This window comes from Schistocerca americana, chromosome 1, assembly GCF_021461395.2.
Source record: "Schistocerca americana isolate TAMUIC-IGC-003095 chromosome 1, iqSchAmer2.1, whole genome shotgun sequence".
NCBI classification, from domain to species: Eukaryota; Metazoa; Arthropoda; class Insecta; order Orthoptera; family Acrididae; genus Schistocerca; species Schistocerca americana.
The window spans coordinates 1092903845-1092927660 of record NC_060119.1 but is presented as its reverse complement, the minus strand read 5'-3'; the positions used below and the strand labels follow the sequence as shown (position 1 = coordinate 1092927660).

The window sequence follows — 23816 nt, the reverse complement described above, 5'->3', positions numbered from 1 at the left end:
TAGATGACACTCATGTTGACAGAATTCGGTCATGCGATTTCGAATAAGTTCAATTAATTGATAACATCATTAATCATAATATCATCAAGGTTTAAAAGCACGTAAAATGTAGATTATCAATGCAGCACAATATGGAGGGGAAAATAAATAGTCCCAGTCAACGTAACCTGGTAATAGCTTGTGATATAAATCTGCAGAAGGTTTTCTAGAGCACTGATTTGAAGAATAAACTAGAGAGAACAAGGACGATTAAACAACAAAATACTTTTATACAACGATTGTGACAAAAAAAGCAAAAACAGAGTGGCAAACAACGCAGAGTGAGTTCAGAGACTGCAGATTACAACCTTTCTCGTAGGGACTGTTCACAATTATTTATAAATAAGAACAATGCAACATTACCTCAGGGATTAAATAAAAATGAGAAACAGAATCGAAGTAAACTGATGCAGACAAAGGAACAGAAGGTTAGTAGATTTTTATGTCTTATCGATTAAGAGGGTATGGCGTACAGTGCACAAGTTCGCACTGGACAGTTACTGAGGTGAAACTTTGCCGTGCTCTTTTCAAAGAAATTTACATAAATGATTTAAGGAAACCATAGAGAAACTGCATTAGGATTTTCGGATGAAGATTTCACTCGCCGTCCCTGCAAATGCGAATCAAATGCGTCATTCATCTCGGAAGATAAATACAAACTATAGAATTGTGAAAAACGTCAATATATGTTTGCCTACGAAGGCAGTTGCTCATTTGTGGAATGTAGGTGTAATGTTCTAAAGTATTCGTTATTAAAATTGGATGAACATGGTACACTCCTGGAAATGGAAAAAAGAACACATTGACACCGGTGTGTCAGACCCACCATACTTGCTCCGGACACTGCGAGAGGGCTGTACAAGCAATTATCACACGCACGGCACAGCGGACACACCAGGAACCGCGGTGTTGGCCGTCGAATGGCGCTAGCTGCGCAGCATTTGTGCACCGCCGCCGTCAGTGTCAGCCAGTTTGCCGTGGCATACGGAGCTCCATCCCAGTCTTTAACACTGGTAGCATGCCGCGACAGCGTGGACGTGAACCGTATGTGCAGTTGACGGACTTTGAGCGAGGGCGTATAGTGGGCAAGCACGAGGCCGGGTGGACGTACCGCCGAATTGCTCAACACGTGGGGCGTGAGGTCTCCACAGTACATCGATGTTGTCGCCAGTGGTCGGCGGAAGGTGCACGTGCCCGTCGACCTGGGACCGGACCGCAGCGACGCACGGATGCACGCCAAGACCGTAGGATCCTACGCAGTGCCGTAGGGGATCGCACCGCCACTTCCCAGCAAATTAGGGACACTGTTGCTCCTGGGGTATCGGCGAGGACCATTCGCAACCGTCTCCATGAAGCTGGGCTACGGTCCCGCACACCGTTAGGCCGTCTTCCGCTCACGCCCCAACATCGTGCAGCCCGCCTCCAGTGGTGTCGCGACAGGCGTGAATGGAGGGACGAATGGAGACGTGTCGTCTTCAGCGATGAGAGTCGCTTCTGCCTTGGTGCCAATGATGGTCGTATGCGTGTTTGGCGCCGTGCAGGTGAGCGCCACAATCAGGACTGCATACGACCGAGGCACACAGGGCCAACACCCGGCATCATGGTGTGGGGAGCGATCTCCTACACTGGCCGTACACCACTGGTGATCGTCGAGGGGACACTGAATAGTGCACGGTACATCCAAACCGTCATCGAACCCATCGTTCTACCATTCCTAGACCGGCAAGGGAACTTGCTGTTCCAACAGGACAATGCACGTCCGCATGTATCCCGTGCCACCCAACGTGCTCTAGAAGGTGTAAGTCAACTACCCTGGCCAGCAAGATCTCCGGATCTGTCCCCCATTGAGCATGTTTGGGACTGGATGAAGCGTCGTCTCACGCGGTCTGCACGTCCAGCACGAACGCTGGTCCAACTGAGGCGCCAGGTGGAAATGGCATGGCAAGCCGTTCCACAGGACTACATCCAGCATCTCTACGATCGTCTCCATGGGAGAATAGCAGCCTGCATTGCCGCGAAAGGTGGATATACACTGTACTAGTGCCGACATTGTGCATGCTCTGTTGCCTGTGTCTATGTGCCTGTGGTTCTGTCAGTGTGATCATGTGATGTATCTGACCCCAGGAATGTGTCAATAAAGTTTCCCCTTCCTGGGACAATGAATTCACGGTGTTCTTATTTCAATTTCCAGGAGTGTATTTCACAACACGTGCGAAATATTTCAGATATATGGACTGTTCAAATATGTGGACTATTCAGTGATGAAAATTAATCCATCTACTGAAGGCATAGGGACCATGTACATAATTTTTGTACAAAGTCAGTATTTCGACTAGCTTGACTTTGACCTCCATCTTTTAATATCTCTTAACGTCTACTCTTTCGAAGGTTACGCAATTACTACTCATATCATCTTCTATTAAGTATTTAGTGTACTCTAGTCTTTGTGTGCCACTACTTTTTGTGCTCTCTTTTGTACCTTTCGCCACCAACTGAATTATTCCTAGATGAGCCTGGGCTGCCACTTCTTTCCATATGATAACTTCTTTGCTTGTCATACGCAGCACCTCTACAAAACATTATACTTGCACTTGGCTGAGCTAGATCGCTGGTGTCTGGAGATTAGCCTTAACCTCTGGAGACAGCTGTCAATTAACCCTTGCATCTCGGCTCCAAAGCGTCTCCCTCAACCTCGGATTAGACCACTCTAGTCCTCAATTCACTGCAGAGATTCCACAAAATATGATTTTCACAGTACATATGAAAGCTTCTTTCCCAAATCAATTCCTCACAGAGGTGCACGATTTAACACACTTCCATATCCATGGTCGACAATGCATGATTCTGCTGTGTCGCTCGACACGAAGGTATGCTACCTGGAATCCTCGAGGTGGACGGAATTTTCGGTGCCAGTCCTTGTCAGAAGAGTGCAGCAGAGATGGTGGCATAACATTCCTGGTCATTCCTCTTTGCTCCAATGCCTAAGATTAATTTACAAACTTTTAAAAATTGCCTTACTGCGGTTATTCCAAATCTCTCCACAGTGTCTGGTGATGTGAGGGCATATGACGCTGTTGATGGTGATTCACCTGTCATATGGGGACTTTAAGTTCCGTGGCCCCATTTGTGCTATTTGAGAGGAGTTGGTTATAACCTACAACGGTTTTCATCCTCTCTCAACTTCATCATACAATACAAACATAGCACTACACAAAACACTCATCCACTGCACTTACCTGCACTCTTCAAATACACTCTGAAACAAAAGGAGTCTAAAAAACGATGCATCCCGAAGGAGTTACACCAAACTGGGCATTAACAAAAAATGCAAAATTGTAATTTTGGGCCTGATGGCGGAATGTGTGAAGTTGTAGCGCAGTTACACTGCGAATCTGGCAAGAATAGTAAACAGGGGACTTTTCGATACCAATGCATAAAATCTTCGTGAATTTCATTCCATGTACTCAGTTGGACAACAACTATGCCTCAGAGACAGGTGCGTGAACAATATATGCAGATGTCAGCATTTAAGAGAAGACGTATAGTTGGACTCAAAGAAGCCATTTGCATTAATTGGCGAGTCGTTCGACATTTGAAGAGGACAGGTACCACTATTCGACGATGTTGGCAGGAATGGATGAACAATGGCAGAGGATAGCTCAAGAAGAAAGGAGTCGCCCTAGAGAGAGAGGACAGAACGAAAGGACCGAGCAATCATCAGAGAAGCACTCAGAGCACCAGATTAATGATTATCATTATCATCAACCTGTTGTGCAACTGGTCCTTCAGTGATCACGACTATTAAGAGGTGGCTCACGGAAAAGGGGTTGAGCTCACGGCGCCCCATTGGTCGCTGTACACCAACAAGCCGATTTGCAGTGGTGTCGCTCACATTCAGCCTGGTATCTCATTGACTGGAGTAGAACTGTCTTGAGTGATCAGACTCTCTTCGTACTGAGTCCCGACGACCTGAAGACGCCCCAGACAGCGATGGAATATTAGCTTCACTGTTGCCCACCATATGGCCCAACAGCTCGGAGTGATAGCCTGGGGTGTCATTTCTTTTCATAGCAGGACTTCTTTGTTTGTTATATGCGGCACCTCTACAAAACAGCAGGAAAACGACCATATTCTATGCCCCGTTTTGTTGCTCTTTCAAGGCAAGTCATTCTGGCCTTACATTTCAGCAAGATAATGTCCATCCGCACATGCCGATAGTTTCTATTCGTTGTCTTCGTGCTTGCCAAACCTACCTTGGCCCTCAAGGTCGCCAGATCCATCCACTGTAGAGATGTTTGGAGCGTTATGGGTTTATGGGTAGCCTCCCCCCCCCCCCCCCCCCAACCATGCCGTGACTTTGACTACGTAATGCGCCAACTGAACTGAATTTGGGGCGATATCCCTCAGAAAGACGTCCAACAAGTCTGTCAATCAACGCCAAAATGAGTAACTGTTTGCTTAGGGGCCAGAGGTGGACCAGTGGGTTACTGACTTGCTCTTTCTCTTGAATAAATCATCCAATTTTACTGAAACTGTAATCATTTAATCCTGTGTACATGTAAATCACATCTACCAATTTCCGTCCCATTCGAATGATTCTTTCCTCGTGCGTCGTGAGTGTACATACGCAACAGAGAACGGTATGCAAAAGGTTCCAGTGTGCACGGAAGGCCAACACGGTCAATTTTTTTTTTATTTGAGCGGCGGGAAGGGGGGGGGGATGTCATTGGTCTTCTTACTGTTTCATGCTGCCCCTCACGAATTCAGCACTTGCGACCTATGTCCTCAGTTATATGATGGATGTACTCCAGTCTCTGTCAAATACCATGGAAGTCATTCACTGATGTCTTAACATATGTCCTTTCTCTTTGTCAGTGTTTTCCACATATTCCTTTCCTCTCCGACTCTACGCAGAACCTCTTCATTCATTACCATATCAGTCCACCTAATTTTCAACATTCGTCTGTAGCACCACATCTCAAATGCATCGACTTTCTTCTGTTCCGGTTTTTCCCACAGTCCATGTTTCACTACCATACAACGCTGTGCTCCAGACGTACATTCTCAGAAATTTCTTCCTCATATTGAGGCCTATGTTTGATACTAGTAGACTTGTCTTGGCCAGGAATGCCCTTTTTGCCAGTGCTAGTTTGCTCTTGATGACCTCCTTCTCCGTCTGTCATCGATTATTTTGCCGCCAAGGTCGCAGAATTCCGTAACTTCAGCTACTTCGTGCCCATCAATTCTGATGTTAAAGTTTCTCGCTGTTCTTATTTATGCTACTTCTCATTACATTCGTCTTTCTTCGATTTACTCTCAATGCATACACTTTACTCATTAGATTGTCCGTTCCATTCAGCAGATCATGTAAATCTTCTTCCCTTTCACTCAGGATAGCAATGTCATCAGCCAATCGTATCACTGATATCCTTTAATCTAGAATTTTAATTCCACTCCTGAACCTTTCTTTTATTTCCATCATTGCTTCTTCGAAGTACAGATTGAACAGTAGGGGGGAAAGACTACAGTCCTGTCTTACTCTCTTTTTAATCGAAGCATTTCGTTCTTGGCCATCCACTCTTATTATTGCTCTTGGATCTCGCACACATTGCATGTTACCCGTGTCTCCCTATGACTTACCCCAATTTTTCTCAGAATTTCGAACATCTTGCACTATTTTACAATGCCTAACGCTTTTTCCAGGTCGACAAATCCAATGAAAGTGTCTTGATTTTTCGTTAGTCTTCCATACGTTATCAACATCAACGTCAGAATTGCCTCTCTGGTGCCTTTACCGTTCCTAAAGCCAAACCGATCTTCATCTAACACATACTCAATTTTCTTTTCCATTCTTCTGTATATTATTTTTGTCAGCAACTTGTATGCATGAGCTGATAAGCTGATAGTGCGATAATTCTCGGAATTGTCAGCTCTTGCAGTCTTCGGAATTGTGTGGATGATAATCTTCCGAAAGTCGGACGATATATTGCCAGGCTTATACATTCTACACACCAAAGTGAGTAGTCGGTTTGTTGCCACTTCCCGTAATGACTAAAAATTCTGACGGAGTGTTATCGATCCCTTCTGCCTTATTTGACCTTAAGTCCTCCCAAGTTCTCTTCAATTCTGATTCTGTTACTGGGTTCCCTAAACTAAACTAAACTCCTCCCGAACAGGCCATGAAGGCTCAACGGTACCGACGGGGCGCCGTGTCATCCTCAGCCCAAAGTCGTCACTGGATGCGGATATGGAGGGCCACGTGATCAGCACACCGCTCACCCGGCCGTATGTCAGTTTCCGAGACCGGAGCCACTACTTCTCAATCAAATAGCTCCTCAGTTTTCCTCACAAGGGCTGAGTGCACCCCACTTGCCAACAGCGCTCGGCAGACCGGATGGTCATCCATCCAAGTGCTAGCCCAGCCCGACAGCGCTTAACTTCGGTGATCTGACAGGAACCGGTATCACCACTGCGGCAAGGCCGTTGGCACTGGATCCCCTACCTCTTCTAAATCGTCTCCCCTTTCTTCTTCTATCAGTTCAGAAAAATCTTCCCTCTGACAGAGGCCTTCAATGTACTATTTCCACCTATCAGCTCTCCCCTCTGCATTTAGCAATGGAATTCCGGTTGCACTCTTAATATTATCACCCTCGCATTTAATTTCATCGGAGGTTGTTTTGACTTTCCTATATGCTGCGTCAGTCCTTATGGCTGTTATTTCTTTTTCGATTTCTTTGCATTTTTCGTGCAGCCATTACGTCTTAGTTTCGCTGCACTTTCTATTTATTTCATTCCTCAGCTACTTGTATTTCATAATTCCTCAATTTCCCTGGACATTTTGTTCTTCCTTCTTCCATCGATCAGCTGAAGTATTTATTTTGTTACCCATGGTTTCTTTCGAGTTAGGTTCTTTGTTCCTATGTTTTTCTTTCCAGCTTCTGTGGTTGCCCTTTTTACAGACATCCAATCTTCTTCAACTGTACTGCCTACTGAACTATTCTTTGTTGCTGTATCTAAAGCCTTAGAGAACTTTAAGCCTATCTCGTCATTCCTTAGTACTTCCGTATCCCTCTTCTTTGCATATTCCTGACTACTGTCTTAAACTTCAGCCTGCTGTTCATCACTAGTATATTGTGATCTGACTCTGTATCTGCTCCTGGGTACGCCTTGAAATCCAGTATCTGATTTCGGAATCTCTGTGTGACCATGATGTAAGCTAACGGCATATATACCTGAATTATTGATGTCGGTATTTGTTTGCGGTCGATTCAGATAAGAATAACCCCATCACTGAACTGTTCGCAGTAATACAGTCTCTGCCCTACCCTCCTATTCATAAGAAATCCTACTCCCGTTACACAACTTTCTAGTGCTGTCGATATTACCCTATACCCGTCTGACCATAAATCCTTGTCCTCTTTCCATTGCACTTCACTGACCCGTACTATATCTAGAATGAGCCTTTGCATTTCCCTTTTCAGGTTTTCTATCTTCCCTACCACACTCGAGATTCTGACAGTCCACTCCCCGACTCGTTGAACGTTGTCCTTTGGTTGACTATTCAATCTTTTTCTCATGGTCACCCCTCACCTCTTGGAAGTTTCCTCACAGAGATCCGAATGGGGAACTATTCCTGAATCTTTTGCCAATGGAGAGACCGTCAAGACACTTTTTCAGTTACAGGCTACATGTCCTGTGGATACACGTTATATGTATTTAATGCAGTGGTCTCCATTGACTTCTGGATCCTCATGACATTGAACACTGATGATTCGGGACACTGATGATTAGGGACAATTTCCTACCCCGAGGGAAGAGGATGTCCTTCACCTGTGTCCGCTCCTTCGCCCTCTATGACAAGACCGCTGGCAGAATGAGGGTGACTTCTTACGAAGGAAATCTTTGGCCATCAGTGGTAATTATTAATCAGAACCTCAGCGGTAGCGTGTTTCGGCCCCGGGACCGATGACATTTTAATTACTATTCAAAGACGCTATCCCTAGACCACGTGTCACACAAGAATTATATTTGTACCAGGTTTCGTTAGAATCGTCATGATTAACTGAGTTCAAGATTCCTGTCCGGCAATCCCAAACATTCTAACAAGAGCGCCTCCTCCACTCCATCCTCATTTTCTTTATCAACTTCCCTGTTAAATTTCGTAGCCACATATCGTGGGGGCATTTCATGTGCCGTTTACTACAGAACTATGATTCCTTGCCAGTGGGTCTCGTTTCGAGCATAACGAGTTGTGTAGGCGCCAGTATGTCAGTCTCTGTATGTGGCACTGTTTACTTGTAACTGCACGTGAATATGTTAAGGCGTGAGTTGGGCGAGCTCAGTGCCTGTCCCGAAATATGGCACTCTGTGCGGTTGAGTCGCCAGCGTTAAAAGTTCAGTCTGGTCATCTTCCGTAAATTCCGCCCTATCCAATAGGGCTTGGTGAAGGTTTATAAATAACGCCTGTGACCCACTCTCAACGAAAAGCATTAAAACTCTGGGTTGTTTCAAGCCTATGGACACCGGTAGTACAGTATCAAAGTTGAGCAATGAGTTCTACACAATCTGCCTTAAGAGGTTCTGTGAGCAGCATGAGGTTACACCATGACACATAACTTTTCAGTTCCGCATGCGATACTGAGCGATTAAGTTGTGGATAATATTGGAAACAAAAGAAACGGATTCTGATTAGTGAACAGCATTGATCAAATACTGGGCTTACCATCTTGATTTTTGCATTCATTGTTCTTTAAATCGTTGTAAGTTCATCTGCATGAGAATGTTCATTACCACAAGACACTAGTACTTTGCAACAGTTATATTTCACTGTCTCACTGTCACAGCCTAATGTTTCACTTATAGCATTGTTAAAAATAGTAACATGCAGCTAATATAATGCAAATGCTACTATAGGTACAAAACAAAGGGGCGAGTAGACATCGAAATAAGCAGGTTCGAAAACCAGTGGCTTCCTCAATTCGACTTGCTACGGTTGAGCACGTGAACACATGAGGATCTAAACTTTAAATATGAACTTCAGGAGAAATGCTTTACAATGTTCCAGATCACCGCCCTTCACATGAAGACAAGCTTCTGCACATCCATTCATCGATGCCTGTACACCTTCAAGAATCCCAGAAGTTTTCCACACAAAAACGCATCGGGAGGACACTGTTTTGGCGAGCAATGACCTATACACTTGTCAAAATGCTGTTTACCAGTAGAAATACTCCCGTAATGAGTATGCAGAAGGTTTACACAAGGGAGATGAAGACAGTAGTATGGAAGTGGAAGAGGATGTAGACGAAGGTGAGATGGGAGATGTGGTACTGCGAGAAGAATTTGACAGACCACAGAAAGATCTAAATCGAAACAATGTCCCTTGACTAGACGGCATGCAATCAGAGCTCCTGATAGCGTTGAGAGAGCCAGCCATGACAAAACTCTTCTGTCTGGTGCACAAGGTGTATAAGACAGGCAAAATAATCTCAGACTACGAGAAAAAACGCAAAAATCCCAATTTCAAAAAAAGCAGTGGCTGACAGTTGTGAATATTATCGAACTGTCAGTTTAATAAGCTATGGTTAAAAAACACTAACACGAATCTTTTAAAGAGGAATGAAAAAAGTGATAGAAGCCTACCTCTAGGAAGATCATTTTGAAATGTGGAGAAATGCAGGAACACGCGAGGCAATATGTACCCTACGACTTATGTTAGATGATAGGTTAAGGAAAGGAAAACCTTAGTTTATAGCATTTGTAGATTTAGAGAAAGCTTTGACAATGCAGACTGAAACACTCTCTTTGCAATTCTCAAGATATGAGGAGTAAAAGACAGGGAGGAAAGGCTATTTACGACTTGCACAGAAAGTAGACAGCACTTAGAGTCAAGGGAAATGGAAGGGAAACAATGGTAGAGAAGGGAGTGATACAGGGTTGTAGACTATTCCAAACGTTATTCAATCTGTACACTGAGCAAGTAGTAATGGAAAACAAAGTCCAGGGAGTAGGGAGAAAAACTCTGAAGTTTTCCGACGACCTTTTAATTCTGTCAGAAACAGCAAATGCATTGGAAGAGCAGTTGAACGAAATGAACAGTGTCTTGAATGGAGGATATAAGGCGAACACCAACAAAAGCCGAACAAGGATAATGGAGTCTAGTCAAGTTAAAGCAGGCGTTGACGAGGCATTTAAAGTAGCAGATAAGTTTTGCTATTTGAGCAGCAAAATAACTGGTGGTGATTGAAACAGAGAGGATGTAAAATACAGACTGGTAGTGGCAAGAAAAGAGCTTCTGAAGAAGAGAAACTTGTTGAAGTCGAATATAAACTTAAGCGTTACGAAATATTTTCTAAAAATATTTGTCTTGAGTGTCACCATGTATGGAAGAGAGTTTATACAAGAAGAGAATAAAAGATTTTGAAGTGTGATGCTGTGAAAGAATGCTGAAGATTAGGTAGACAGATCACGTAACTAATGAGGAAGTACTGAAAATACCTGGAGAGAAAAGAAATTTGTGGCACTACCTGACGGATCGGTTGGTAGGAGACATTCTGAGATATCAAGGAATCATCAGTTTAGTATTGGGGGGAAGTGTGGGTGGTAAAAATCGTAGAGATGAGTACGGTAAGCACATTCAGAAGGATATCGTTTTTCGGAGATGAGAAGACTTGCTGAGGATAGAGTAGCATGGAGAGCTGCGTCAAACCAGTCCCCGGACTGAACACCCGCACAACAACAACAACAACAATTGGATGACGATAAAATCAAACGAGGGCAGGTTATGACTTCGCAATTTACTCCAGACGTGTGATGTTTCGAAATAAACGTAGCCTTAAGGTGCGTTTGCGCTTGCGCAACTCCCCGAGCGCAGATGGTGCACGCGGCAGTTGCACGAAGAGGCAAAAGAGTCGCATGTACCGGAGTAATGTCGCGCTTGCCTCTGATATGCACGCACGCGCCTCCGCGTGGAGGCACATATTCGCTCACACCAGACTGCGAGAGACGTGCAACGGTCGTGCGTCTATCATAAATTCACTCGGAGTGGTATTTTGTTTTACTACGTCTCACTATTAAAAGATTCAGTTTCTCGCACGCATTTAAATTTGCCTTTGCGTTAGCACTTTGGCGGAGTGGTGTAACGAGAAGCACGTGGAATACGAGCAATGTTACTGCGCTTTTCCTTTATTTTATGTGATCAATTCCGAGGACTGTAAGCACAGAGTGAAACTAAGTAACAGTCTACAGCTGCTCACAAATAAGAAACACATGGATACAGCTAATGGAAAAATGAATAAAATACGCTTTAGCTCGTACCTCCGATGAGTACATGCTGAATAAGAGGAGTAATTCTGGCTCCCTTGATGTGCTGAAGCCGTCCTGGTTCCTTTATGAGCCAGTTTTATTTATAAATCGTTTGCGTCGTTTAGAGCAAATGAAAGAACACAGAAATTTCTTGCAGAATTGCGCATCCATAAAGTACTTTTTGACTTGCAAATGAAATCGGAAACCGAACATTTGATGTCGGCATTTCTTCATTAACAGCCAGACAGTCTTTGTGTGTTGTAGAAACATATACTGAAAAATATGCTCCCCTCTATGCTTCACAAATTTCCTCTCCCATCGCATCGGGCTTAGCCAGTAAATCGAATTCACCAGAGCAACAACGAAGACGTTTACGACAGTTTCCAATACATGAGGCTATGCGTTCTCCACGTGAAGAAAAATTTCCGTTCACAATAAGCTGAAGGAATTTACAAGCATGTAATATAAAGTTTTGCCGTGTTTACAGTTCAGCATTATGATTACACTTTTTGCGAGATAAATAAAATCCATGTAGACCCTACTTGCCTGTTGTTGACCGATCAATTATAAATATTAAGAATCTAGCAAGTGTTTTATTCCTGACAGTAAGCATTGTAAGCAATGTTAGGTGACATTCAGCCAGCCTTTAGAGGGCACGCTTATGCTGCAGCCTCGCTGTTGCACATCGCCAGAACACCTGCTGGTTCTGATAAACAGACCAAATGCTCGCTGTCCATACATACAGGCACATTTTGGGTAGTATGTGTGCTTCACTCTAGGTATAAGGGTGCACACGTGGAATCGGGGTAACAACTGTTTTCTCGACCTATGTTTACGAATATTATTTGCTCGTTTCATTGTCCTCTACTCACCCCTTTCGTTTGGACCCAAAATAGTCAAACAACCTGTATAGGTCACAGAAAAGTGTCACCGAAGTACAGGAGGAATATTTGTAAAGAAGGAGCAAATGTGCATTTCAGCTGCCTAGCTCAACATAAAAACATGGAAGCGTCGTATTGCAGACAGCGTAAGTAAAGATTCAGTTGTCCAATATGTTGACGAGAAACGTGTCGTTGAGATATTTTGTGTTCTTCTAGAGACAAAATTGTTGTTCATAGTTAGTCCTGTTGTATTTCTGTGTCGCCGTTTCTACACCCCAATAGCGTAGCTTCGGTATGGCTGCAGGGAGGGCAGGGGTCGTACCAAGGTCGCCGTTTCTGTGAGGATTCAAATATGGGAAAGCAAGAAAAGAGAGAGAGAGAGAGAAGAATCGTCTGTCTGCTCATTGTCAGTGTTATTTATGTCCGTCAGTCTGGCTTCGATTCCCTGCGTTGACGGTCCGTTTGCGGACCCCTAACTTCCGGTTGCGGCCGGTTGCAGACAGACCATTCCATCAGAACTACCTGATGATGGCGGAAAGGTTATTCGCCGAAATATCGTGGGACTTCAACGATAGCATCCGGCTGGGCACCAGAGAGCCCTGGAAAGAGTTTAGAAGAAGTCTGGTACTACAAACGTACCCCTAACTTTTGGGGAAAGACGACGACATTTTTGCTTGGTAGGTGACTCGTTCTGACGGCAGTTTAACGAAATAATATTAATTAGCCATCCGGCCCCTGTGCCCAATGTGCCCGACCTCCTGTAAAACGTAGGCTGCTATCGCCCTATGGTGACGCAAATATGCCAGTGTAGGAGGGTATGTGGGAGGGAAGGGGGTGGGAGCATGAGTAAGTCGTGGAAGAAGATCTAACTTGGTGATCTTAAAGGAAGGAGAACTGTGGAAGTTTGTGTGCGAAACTAAGACTTTCTCTACATCGGCGACAAGAATCTGACAGTAAAAAACTCTGTTGAACCTTCACAAGAGCAACAAGCATCTTTGTAAAAGATTTCTGATGAGCATAGCTTAGATATTAAGAAAAAACACTGCCTAACGAAAGACAAAGCGTGTAAAGAATCTTTGCCTGATAAGCTTACCTCACGTAGGACAAATGTGCTAGTCGACTTTGATGATCATCTCTTCAAAAACTGATAATTAGCTGAGGTGCTTGAAATGAAATTAACCCAACTTCTGTATCTAGTTGCACCTCAGGAACTGTGTCACTTCCCCTTACCTGACCGCTGAAAATCACTAAGATAGCTGGCGCATGCAAAGCAGAATTTAATAGGCACCTTTCTTTCGGAACAAACAACACGGGGACATGGGACCAGATCCAGTGAAGCAACCTAGCTTTCGTGGGAATGGACAAGGCTACGTGGTTGTTCGTATGGACGAAGGAAATCATATAATTAAATACTTACGGACAGGCAAAATTTGAAGATTGACGTTATGATGTTCAAACGAATCCTACAGATATGATAGTGCATCATGAACAAATGTAAATCATCAGTACAATTGTTACAAGAGCTTGCAAATTACATTATCATTTGATGAGATCCAAAGTGGAAGCTACAAAATGTTTCCACTGCCTTTTATGGAAGAAAGAGAGAGAAGGAGTAAGAGAGGATGGGAGGACAGAGGGGGGGGGGGGGGGGGGGGAGGGAATGGAGAAGGATGGAGGTATATTCCGAGCCATTGTTATTCACGGATGAATTAATTATTCACCGCTACTGCCACACACGTCTGCACATGGATTCGAATGGATCACGAAAGAATATTGAAATCCTTCAGCAAACTGAGCAAACACGCGATCGCATAAGCCATTCTAAACAATATACAGAGTGAGTCACTAACTATTGCCACCAACAATAACTCCAAAAGTATGATAGTAGCTGAAACGTTTGTGGGACAAAAGTTACATGGGACAACAGAGGCCATAATATGACGTTGGTTTTTTGTTGCTAGGTGGGGTCGCTTCAGAGATTGAAGGTCAACTTTGATTTATTAAATGGGATGCTATATTTTGGTACTTATTTTCTGAGAGCAGCTATCTAGACGAGTCCTATGATGTGTATGAACGTCCGTTTACAGAACGTGTTCGAAGTGATGACCACTGGTATCAATGCAGTGCTGCAATCTTCTTATCATGGATTGACTGGTATTTCTTATGGCTTTGGCACTTATCGAAGCACATGCTCTGACGTTTGTCTCTCGTATATAATGTAAATGGCAAATATTCGCCGAATATGGCGTATCCGTAAAACGTGCCATTGACATGTAAACACCATTCGACGGTTTCGTAATGCAACACTGATAGGAATGATAATACTAGTATCCTCGCTTCAAGCGAATGTGAATGATGTATCCCATCGAAAAACAAGTCGATATGCCACGCGTGATTAGCCGAGCGGTCTAAGACGCTGCAGTCATTGACTGTGCGGCTGGTCCCGGCGGAGGTTCGAGTTCTCGCACGGGCATGGGTGTGTGTGTTTGTCCTTAGGATAATTTAGGTTAAGTAGTGTGTAAGCTTAGGGACTTATGACCTTAGCAGCTAAGTTCCATAAGAATGAGATTTTCACTCTGCAGCGGAGTGTGCGCTGATATGAAACTTCCTGGCAGATTAAAACTGTGTGCCCGACCGAGACTCGAACTCGGGACCTTTGCCTTTCGCGGGCAAGTGCTCTACCAACTGAGCTACCGAAGCACGACTCACGCCCGGTACTCACAGCTTTACTTCTGCCAGTACCTCGTCTCCTACCTTCCAAACTTTACAGGAGAGCTTCTGTAAAGTTTGGAAGGTAGGAGACGAGGTACTGGCAGAAGTAAAGCTGTGAGTACCGGGCGTGAGTCGTGCTTCGGTAGCTCAGTTGGTAGAGCACTTGCCCGCGAAAGGCAAAGGTCCCGAGTTCGAGTCTCGGTCGGGCACACAGTTTTAATCTGCCAGGAAGTTTCAAGTTCCATAAGATTTCACACACATTTGAACAAGTCGATATGCTTCTCATTTATGGAGAATGCCGACGAAGTTTAATGAGAGCTATAGGCTTATACGCTGAAAGATATCCTCAATGTACTCACCTTGCACGACGCACATTTAAATATGTTAATGATGAATTGAGAACAACTGGCTACTGAACGCATCGGAAGCATACCCGGCAAAGGAAAGTTACTAATGAGGAAACGGAAATTGGTACTCTTTCTTGCCACTGTGGTTCGAGGTCCTTGTGTTACTTCGAATCAAATAGCAAGAATCTGGCATGAGCCAGAGTAGTGTTATTCGTGTTCTGCATCGCCATAAATATCATCCTTACCATAACAATCTCCACCAAGAACTAACTGGTATGAATTGTAGGCGTCGCATTGAATTCTGCCGATGGGCTCAACTTCAGATTCAGAGGGATGAAACATTTATTAATTTGATTTTATTTACTGAAGAGGCTACATCCACGAACCATGGAAATGTTAATTTGCATAACATGCACTACTAGGCAATTGAAAATCCATGCTGGCTGCAGCAAGTTGCACACCAAAAATCGTGGTCGGTGAAAGTATGGCGTGGGATTCTGGAGGACAGAATTATAGGCCCCTTTTTCATCGAAGAAAATCTTAATGGTAGGAAGTACACTATATTCCAGCAAGAAACATTAGGTCTGTTATTGGAAGAAATACCTTTAGGAACAAGGAACAAAAGGTGGTTTCAACACGATGAGTGTCTGGCATATTTTTCGTTCATGGCTAGAAATGAGTTGCAGAGACAATTCCTAGATCGTCGGATTGGACACGGAGGAGATGTGTCATGGTCGGCTCGTTCGCTAGACTTGACTCCTCTGGATTTTTTCTTGTGAGGATTCATAAAAGGCATTGCTTGTAAAGACGTTCCAACTACACCTGAAGATATACGAAAGACATTTGTCACAGCATGAGCTTGTTAAGTTCCGAAATGATAAGGAATACCACTCAATCCATGATAAGAAGATTGTAGCACTGCTCTGATACCAATGGTCATCACTTCAAACACCTTCTGTGAATGGACTTTTATGCCACCTTTGTGACCTTCGTTGACCTTCAAAGACCTTACTGTTACACATCATTGGATTTGTCTCGATAGCCGGTATCAGAAAATAAGTACCAAACTATAGCATCCGTTTTAATAAAACAAAGTTGACCTTCAATTTCTGAAGTGAACCCACCTACCAACAAAAAACCAATATCACATTATAGCCCCTGTTGTCCCATGCAACTTTTGTCCCACAAACTTTTCATCTCCTGTCATACGTTTGGAGTTATTCTTGGTGGCAATAGTTAGAGACTCACTCTGTATATGTGTGGTCTTTTCGTTCAGACACGTCAGAAAGAAGTGCAGATAGAGACCAGGTTGAAACTATTACGGAAATCGGTGGCATGCCGCAAGTAATGAAGATAATGGGCAAGGGGCAATACAATAAATAGGAGTAAGTTGAGAATTTGGGCCTGACGGAAGGCGTGATAGTGCAGTCCTTATAGGTGCAAGGACCACTGTGTGTGGCTTAGTGGCCAGAGCATCTGGGTAGTTATCAGGAGACTCGGGTTCGAATCCCGGTCTGGTACAAATTTTCATCTTTACCCAGTGATTTCAATCATTGCCCTGTTGTAGACAACGTTTGTAATTCCTTTGTGTCCGTTCTGAATAAGCCGATTTGCAAATATACTTGAAATGCAAGAAATGTAAGTGGAACACGAAATGCATGGGTAAATGCAAAAGCAGGCTCACCCAGTTACATCAAGCCACATACTGACATACGATAGCAGCCACCGTCCCCCATTCGAAATGGCACACAGTGCCAGAATCAACAATATCACACGAAAGCCAGACGCGGAGTGAGTTTCCTGTTTCAGAGCATACTAATCCATTCGAATTTTGAGAGCCTGCACACGAACTCGTTCCTGAAAGTCAGAGTCCCTGAAGCGAACGAGATACTGTATGTTACGCTAGACAGAACAAAACTAGCACGTGCTGGCCGGTCGAATGTACCACCCAAGCGATGCTTTGAGAACAAAACGACTCGCTCGGGGCGTGCTTGCGTGCAGCATTGTGGAGTCGCGCACTCTACGCTATCGTGTTCCAGTGTATACCAGTTGTGAATGTCGTCGCATTTGGAATACCATTTATGTGCTTATTTTTATCACTGTACTGGAACGCTGGAGTTGAGATGAATAAATCGCTCTCGTAAGAGCGGTACAGTTTGCTACACCGACAAGTAAGAAGGTAGTTCCCACGACTGGAACGCAAGCCATATATCTGAATCACTTTTAATTCAGAGTAACTTCTGATAAAATATTAGCTTTCTCATAAATTGGAATCGACCTATGGTGGCGAAAATATGCCAGTGTAGGTGGGTAGAGAGGTGGGAGGGGGTGTCGAAGCCAGAGTTAGTAGTGATAGAGGATGTAACTTGATGGTCTTTAATCGAAGGGGAACTATCGCAGCTCATATGCGGAACTAAGACTTTTTCTATATCGGATATTAACTGATGCAATCTACTTTTGACACTATAAATGCCAGGGGCAGCCTAAGCGTAAAAAAAAGAAATGGTTTAAATGGTTCTGAGCACTATGGGACTTAACTTACAGAGAGTAAGTTGAAACTCACATTGATTATAAGAGGAAGTTAAATACTGGTAAATACATACTGTTGTGTAAGTTCCCTCTCAGGAGATCTAAAAGGTTAAGGGAATATGCGATGCGTTATTTAGGGGGAAATGAGGATCAGGAAATGGCTCGAGAAAGTGTACGCTCAACAGAAAAATTAGAGAATGCATATACTCAAAAAACGATTCATGAGGATGAGATTGCCGTAAAGGAGAGTGTTGACTGTCATATGAGAAAAAAATGTAACGAGTTCTTATAAGTTAAACAGACAAAATAGAATCACGTACCAAGGATACCAACAGAGATTTTAATGGAATAAGGAAGGACATCAAGGACACTAATAAAGTCCCTTCTCGTAATACTAATAGTAAATTTGATGAAATTAGGAATGTCAGGGATACTACCAAAGAAACTAACATAAATAGTAACATATCCTAGGAATATTAACAATAAAATACAAGCATTAGAAACAATTATTACTAAAACTAAGAAAGAAGCTAAAGAATTGCGAGAAATGATTGCTAATTTCACGAAAGAACCTATAATAATGACAGATAGGTTGTCCAATAGAATCAGTAGAAGTGCGACTTGAATCGATGAAAATAAGGAAGCCACTTCCTTCTTGAAAGCTACTTGCAGTGAAGAGACTGAGAAATGTGGGAAGTCCGTATTTGAAGTAAGGAATATGATAGGCCAAGTTCAATCTTCGCTATATTTCAAAATAGATTCAGTTCAAAATCTTGTTGACAATAATAAAAGGGAGGTGCTTGAACACTGGCATTCGGCAAAATGTCTGTGATTTTACTAAGGGAGACTCTGACCTTATTGCTGAAACCGTAGAGAAGAAATTAATTATTTTTAAAGTAATTTGCAGCAAATAAGTATAGTGGAAATATCAACTCATCCACTATTTGAAAGTATGTACTTTGCAAAACTTTGATGAAATGGAAAAAGTACACCTGAAATCTTTTATCAGACAGTTTCACTGGGTATTAACAAAACACTGTGACGATAGAATAAAACTAGGTTGTGACAGCAGTGGGCTGAAAGCAGACGCTGTCTTGATGAATGAGAGCAAGAGATAATTTCCATTCATATGAGGAGTTTATCAAAGACTTCTTGAATAAATTTTGGTTGGATATAATTCGTAGTATTTTTGTGGGGAGAAATTTCTCAAACAGTGGATACGGTTGCTGCAAAGGTTTTTCGTAGTTTTTGTGAAAATAATTTATGTTTTGATAATCACTTAAGTTCAAATAGTTCAAATGGCTCTGAGCACTATGGGACTAAACTTCTGAGGTCATCGGTCCCCTAGAATTTAGAACTACTTAAATCTAACTAACCAACGGACATCACACACATTCATGCCCGAGGCAGAATTCGAACATGCGACCGTAGCGGTCGCGCGGTTCAACACTGTAGCGCCTAGAACCGCTCGTCCACCGCGGCCGGCCAATCACGTAAGTGTTAAACAGCTTATTTCGGTGTTTCTCGTCAAACTACGAACACATGCACAGGAAAAATTGATAAGGGTACCTAAAAAGAACACTGAGGATATTTTGCAGACTCTGGATTAGCTGGATGCTTTAACAGGGGAAGCAACTGTGAGTAACGGTTGGAATGGCGTAAATCGGAGACAAAGAAAAAACGGAAATCGATATAATCAAAAAGCAAATAACAATGCCATAAGAGACAACGGAAGGTGCAATAATGGCTTTAAAAGCTGAGGAAGATGCTGTAGGGACCGAAGATGTTCAGATTTTTTGGTTGTGGACAATTTTATGATCATGATGCGAAAAACAATAGTCGTTTTTGAAGAAACAGAGACTGTAAGTCAAAAAGATCATCAGCGTATTGTAAGTGTTGACGTTAATCGAATTTAAGTAGTACCATTCGTTGACATATGCAGCAAATTGCGTACCATTGTAGAAGGACGTTATGAGCGAATAATACACAAAGAATTCCCAGTGTTGCCAGTGCAGGGGATTAAAGTCATAGATGTTACCTGGGGAAAAAGATAATACAGAAAAAATTTTTTTTAGCAGAGAGTGTTCAACAGATAATATCGGAAATTAGTGCCATGGTGGCACCACATCTACATATTGGTTTTATCACAGGATCAGATCTGTTAGTAAACCATGCTGCTATCATAGGTTTTGGGAAAGACAATAAGACGACAAAGGTAGTTGATACAAGGGAGAAAATCAAGTCTGTTAAAGATCTTTTTGAAGTAGATGCTGTTCCCATGTGAGTAGTTAATGTTTCTGATTGGAATCCAGTAAGACGAAATTAAAAGCGAGAAGGAAAGAGTTATCATAGCAACATCAAACAGAAGAGAAATAAGAACTAAAGCTAAAGAGAATGAATAAATTAACCTAACTGGTAAAGGAGACTTAGTGACCTTGTTTTTGAAATTTCAGAAAGTTTTTCAAACAAACTATATTTCATGAAGTATAGCCCTTTTGGATTCAAAGTCTAAATGAACATGTTAACAAAACAGTAATTACAGAGAATATTGTTTTGCATAGTTTTCGTCAATATAGAACAGTAGGTGAGAAGTTAGTGGGCACCTTATAATGAAATGATGGAGTGGAATCCAGTAAGAACCAAATTAAAAGCAGGAAGGAAAGAGTTATCATAGCAACATCAAAACAGAAGAGAAATAAGAACTAAAGCTAAAGAGAATAAATAAATTAGCCTAACTGGTAAAGGAGACTTAGTGGCCTTGTTTTTGAAATTTCAGAAAGTTTTTTCAAACAAACTAGATTTCATGAAGTATAGCCCTTTTAGATTCAAAGTCTAAATGAACATATTAACAAAACAGTAATTACAGGGAATATTGTTTTGCTTAGTTTTCGTCAATATATAACAGTAGGTGAGAAGTTAGTGGGCACCTTATAATGAAATGATGGAGTGGAGTATGGCGACTAGCAAGCTTTTTAAATGGTGACACATGCGATTCAAATGGCTCTAACCACTATGCGACTTAACATCTGAGGTCATCAGTCCCCTAGACCATAGAACCACTTAAACCTAACTACCTTAAGGACATCACACACATCCATGTCCGAGGCAGAATTCGAACCTGCGATGGTAGCAGTCGCGCGGTTCCGGACTGAAGCGCCTAGAGCCTCTCGGCCACCGCGGCCGACGACAGATGTGTCTTGTACCTAATGGCCCTTGTGGAAAGCACCAGCCACCTCAAAGAGCGCCTGCCGCAAGCAATTATGTGATGGCAACATCAGCAAAGGTGTGTAACCTACTCCCTTACCACTCAGCTATAAGAATTTATTGGCCATGATCATGTCAAGTTAACCATATCACAACATATTTTAAAATATTTTTCTTCAAAGTGAATAACTGCTTAGTGAGGAGAAGAGTAAAAAATGTCGTCCTTACAAACAACTTGAATTTTGAATAATGTTTGCAAACAAGTGCAGTCACATGGTAAGGAACGAAACAAAAAACCGGTAGCATATAATTCTGGATAATCTTCAACGGAATAAAATGAAATTATTTATAAAATTAAATGCTCACTAATCCAGCTTGACAATATGTATCTGTTACCTAAATGAAAATCAGAGTAGTAACAATTAAGTATTTGTTTAAGTAAACATAAGCTAACAGAAATTTTATGCACACTTTAGCAACACAACAATACAGTATAAAATAACAGTGCAAAAATGTTAGCAGTTGTTTTAACCAGCTAGGAAAGCCACTAGTAGTAATTTGTAATAATAAGCGAGTGCTCATTATGGAGTTTTTGACCAGTGAAAGCTTTGTGTTATGCCAAATATTAAGTAACCTCACTGTAACATTTACTTACATGTACAGAACTAATGGAATTTGAAATTGTAGTTCTTAGAAATATCCTGTCTTTAATAATTTAGAAGTCATGTGAATGAACAAATAATGGTGAACCTTTTTACAGAAGAATCAATGCATGAAGTGTTTATAAACAAAGGGTGTAAATAATGCCTCTACAATGAGATGGGGTAATATCTTTATAAGGACAGTTAACTAAAGAACATTGTTTTAAGTATATAAATGAAGTAGGAGATAACTAATTAATTAAAAGATTTTAGTAACATTTGTGTGCCACTTGAGTTATTAGTATTTCAAAGATTTATGGCAAGTGTAAAAATGTTTTTATGCATTGCCCAAAATGTGTTACTTTTGTTACATGTACTTTTATTATAATCATTGATACCCGGAGACACGGAAAAGTGGAACTGCGAAGTCCAAATCACTGAAGTTCAAGGTCAGAGCCAAAGTATCCGTTAAGAGAAAAGATGTGGTAAGAGGTTGAGAGATGCTTGCAACTAACACTGAGCCCTGCCGACACCACGATATCAAGAATCACAATATTTTCCAAAAATAAGTTGTAAATAGTTCAAAAAAATTCAGTAGAGTATATATAATACGATAACAACTACAGAGTTGTAGATGCTTCGTCAAAATTGCAGTGAGTGGCAGTGTACTGTAATAAAGTGAAAATAAATGTGTATATCCTGTCTGATTTGTATATGTATGCCTTAAATGGCTAAGTGCTGCAATAAAATGAAAATAAAAAATGATATATTCTGTGTGAACCGTATATGTGTGTTATGAATGGTAATGAGACATGATAAGGAACATCACAAATAATGTTTTCCTATTTAGTGTGTGTATGTGTGTGTGTGTGTGTGTGTGTGTGTGTGTGTGTCTAAAAGCAGCGATCATCTGCATTACTGTCAGTTGGTACTCAGACTGCAGAAAAGTGTAAGGATACTGTTACTTTTGTATGTAAAGGCAAAAAATGAGACATAAATATTGTTCATCATCAAAACCTGATATAAAGATAATATGTGAAACATTTTGTAAGGTACTATTCGAAGAAAAAGGAAAGTACCGGGTGATCAAACAGTCAGTATAAATTTGAAAACTTAATAAACCACGGAATAACGTAGATAGAGATGTAAAAATTGAGATGCATGCTTGGAATGATATGGGGTTTTATTAGAAAAAAAAAAAAAAAAAAACAAAGTTCACAAAATGTCCGACAGATAGCGCTGGACACCAAAACGTCAGTGACTGCGAATGATAATCGTGTATAAAAGGAGCTGTAAGGAGAGGCAGAATCAGATGCGCCAGCAGCCGCAGCATCTTGACGTTACCTGAAAAGGCGCTTTTAGTGAAGCTGTATTATCAGAATGGGGAATGTGCTAGTTCAGCGTTACGATCCTATCGCCATAGGAAGGGGATTCGAAACGGGTAAAGGACCGTTGACAAATGCAGCTGTGGCGAGAATGATTTCGAAGTTCTAAGCCATGGGTTGTTTAGGCGATAGACCCCGTAATGGCCGACGGAGCACAAGGCGTAATGCTGCTGAGACAGTTCAGGAAGAAATGGAGACTGTAACCTCCCAGGACCCCAGACCTCAGTTCGTGCGATTATTGGCTTTGGGGTTACCTGAAGTCGCAAGTGTATCGTGATCGACCGACATCTCAAGGGATGCTGAAAGACAACATCTGACGCCAATACCTCACCATAACTCCAGACATGCTTTACAGTGCTGTTGACAACATTATTCCTCGACTACAGCTATTGTTGAGGAACGATGGTGGACATATTGAGCATTTCCTGTAAAGAACGTCGTCTTTGCTTTGTCTTACTTTGTTATGCTGATTGTTGCATTTTTTGAACTTTTGTATTTTTTTTTTGGTTCTAGTAAAACCCCATGTCATTCCAAGCATGTGTGTCAATTTGTACCTCTCTATCTACATTATTCTCTGATTTATTCAGTTTTCAATTTTATACTGACTTTTTGATCACCCAATATGTTGCCACTAATTATCTGGCTTCATATTATGTGTGTGAGCAGTAATTTGGTTGAGTGTAATAATGTTTTAAAGGATTAATTTGAAATACTGCATATTCTACGTTAGATTTTTCACGTTTGTTGTTTAATAAACTAAAAGTTGGAATTAAT

At 42.0% G+C, this 23816-nt stretch overlaps 1 pseudogene; it reads right to left on the bottom strand.

The window, feature by feature from the left end:
* Nucleotides 1–6409: 6409 nt before the first annotated feature.
* LOC124555506 lies at nt 6410–6527 on the bottom strand (annotated as a pseudogene).
* Between the last annotated feature and the right edge of the window lie 17289 nt (nt 6528–23816).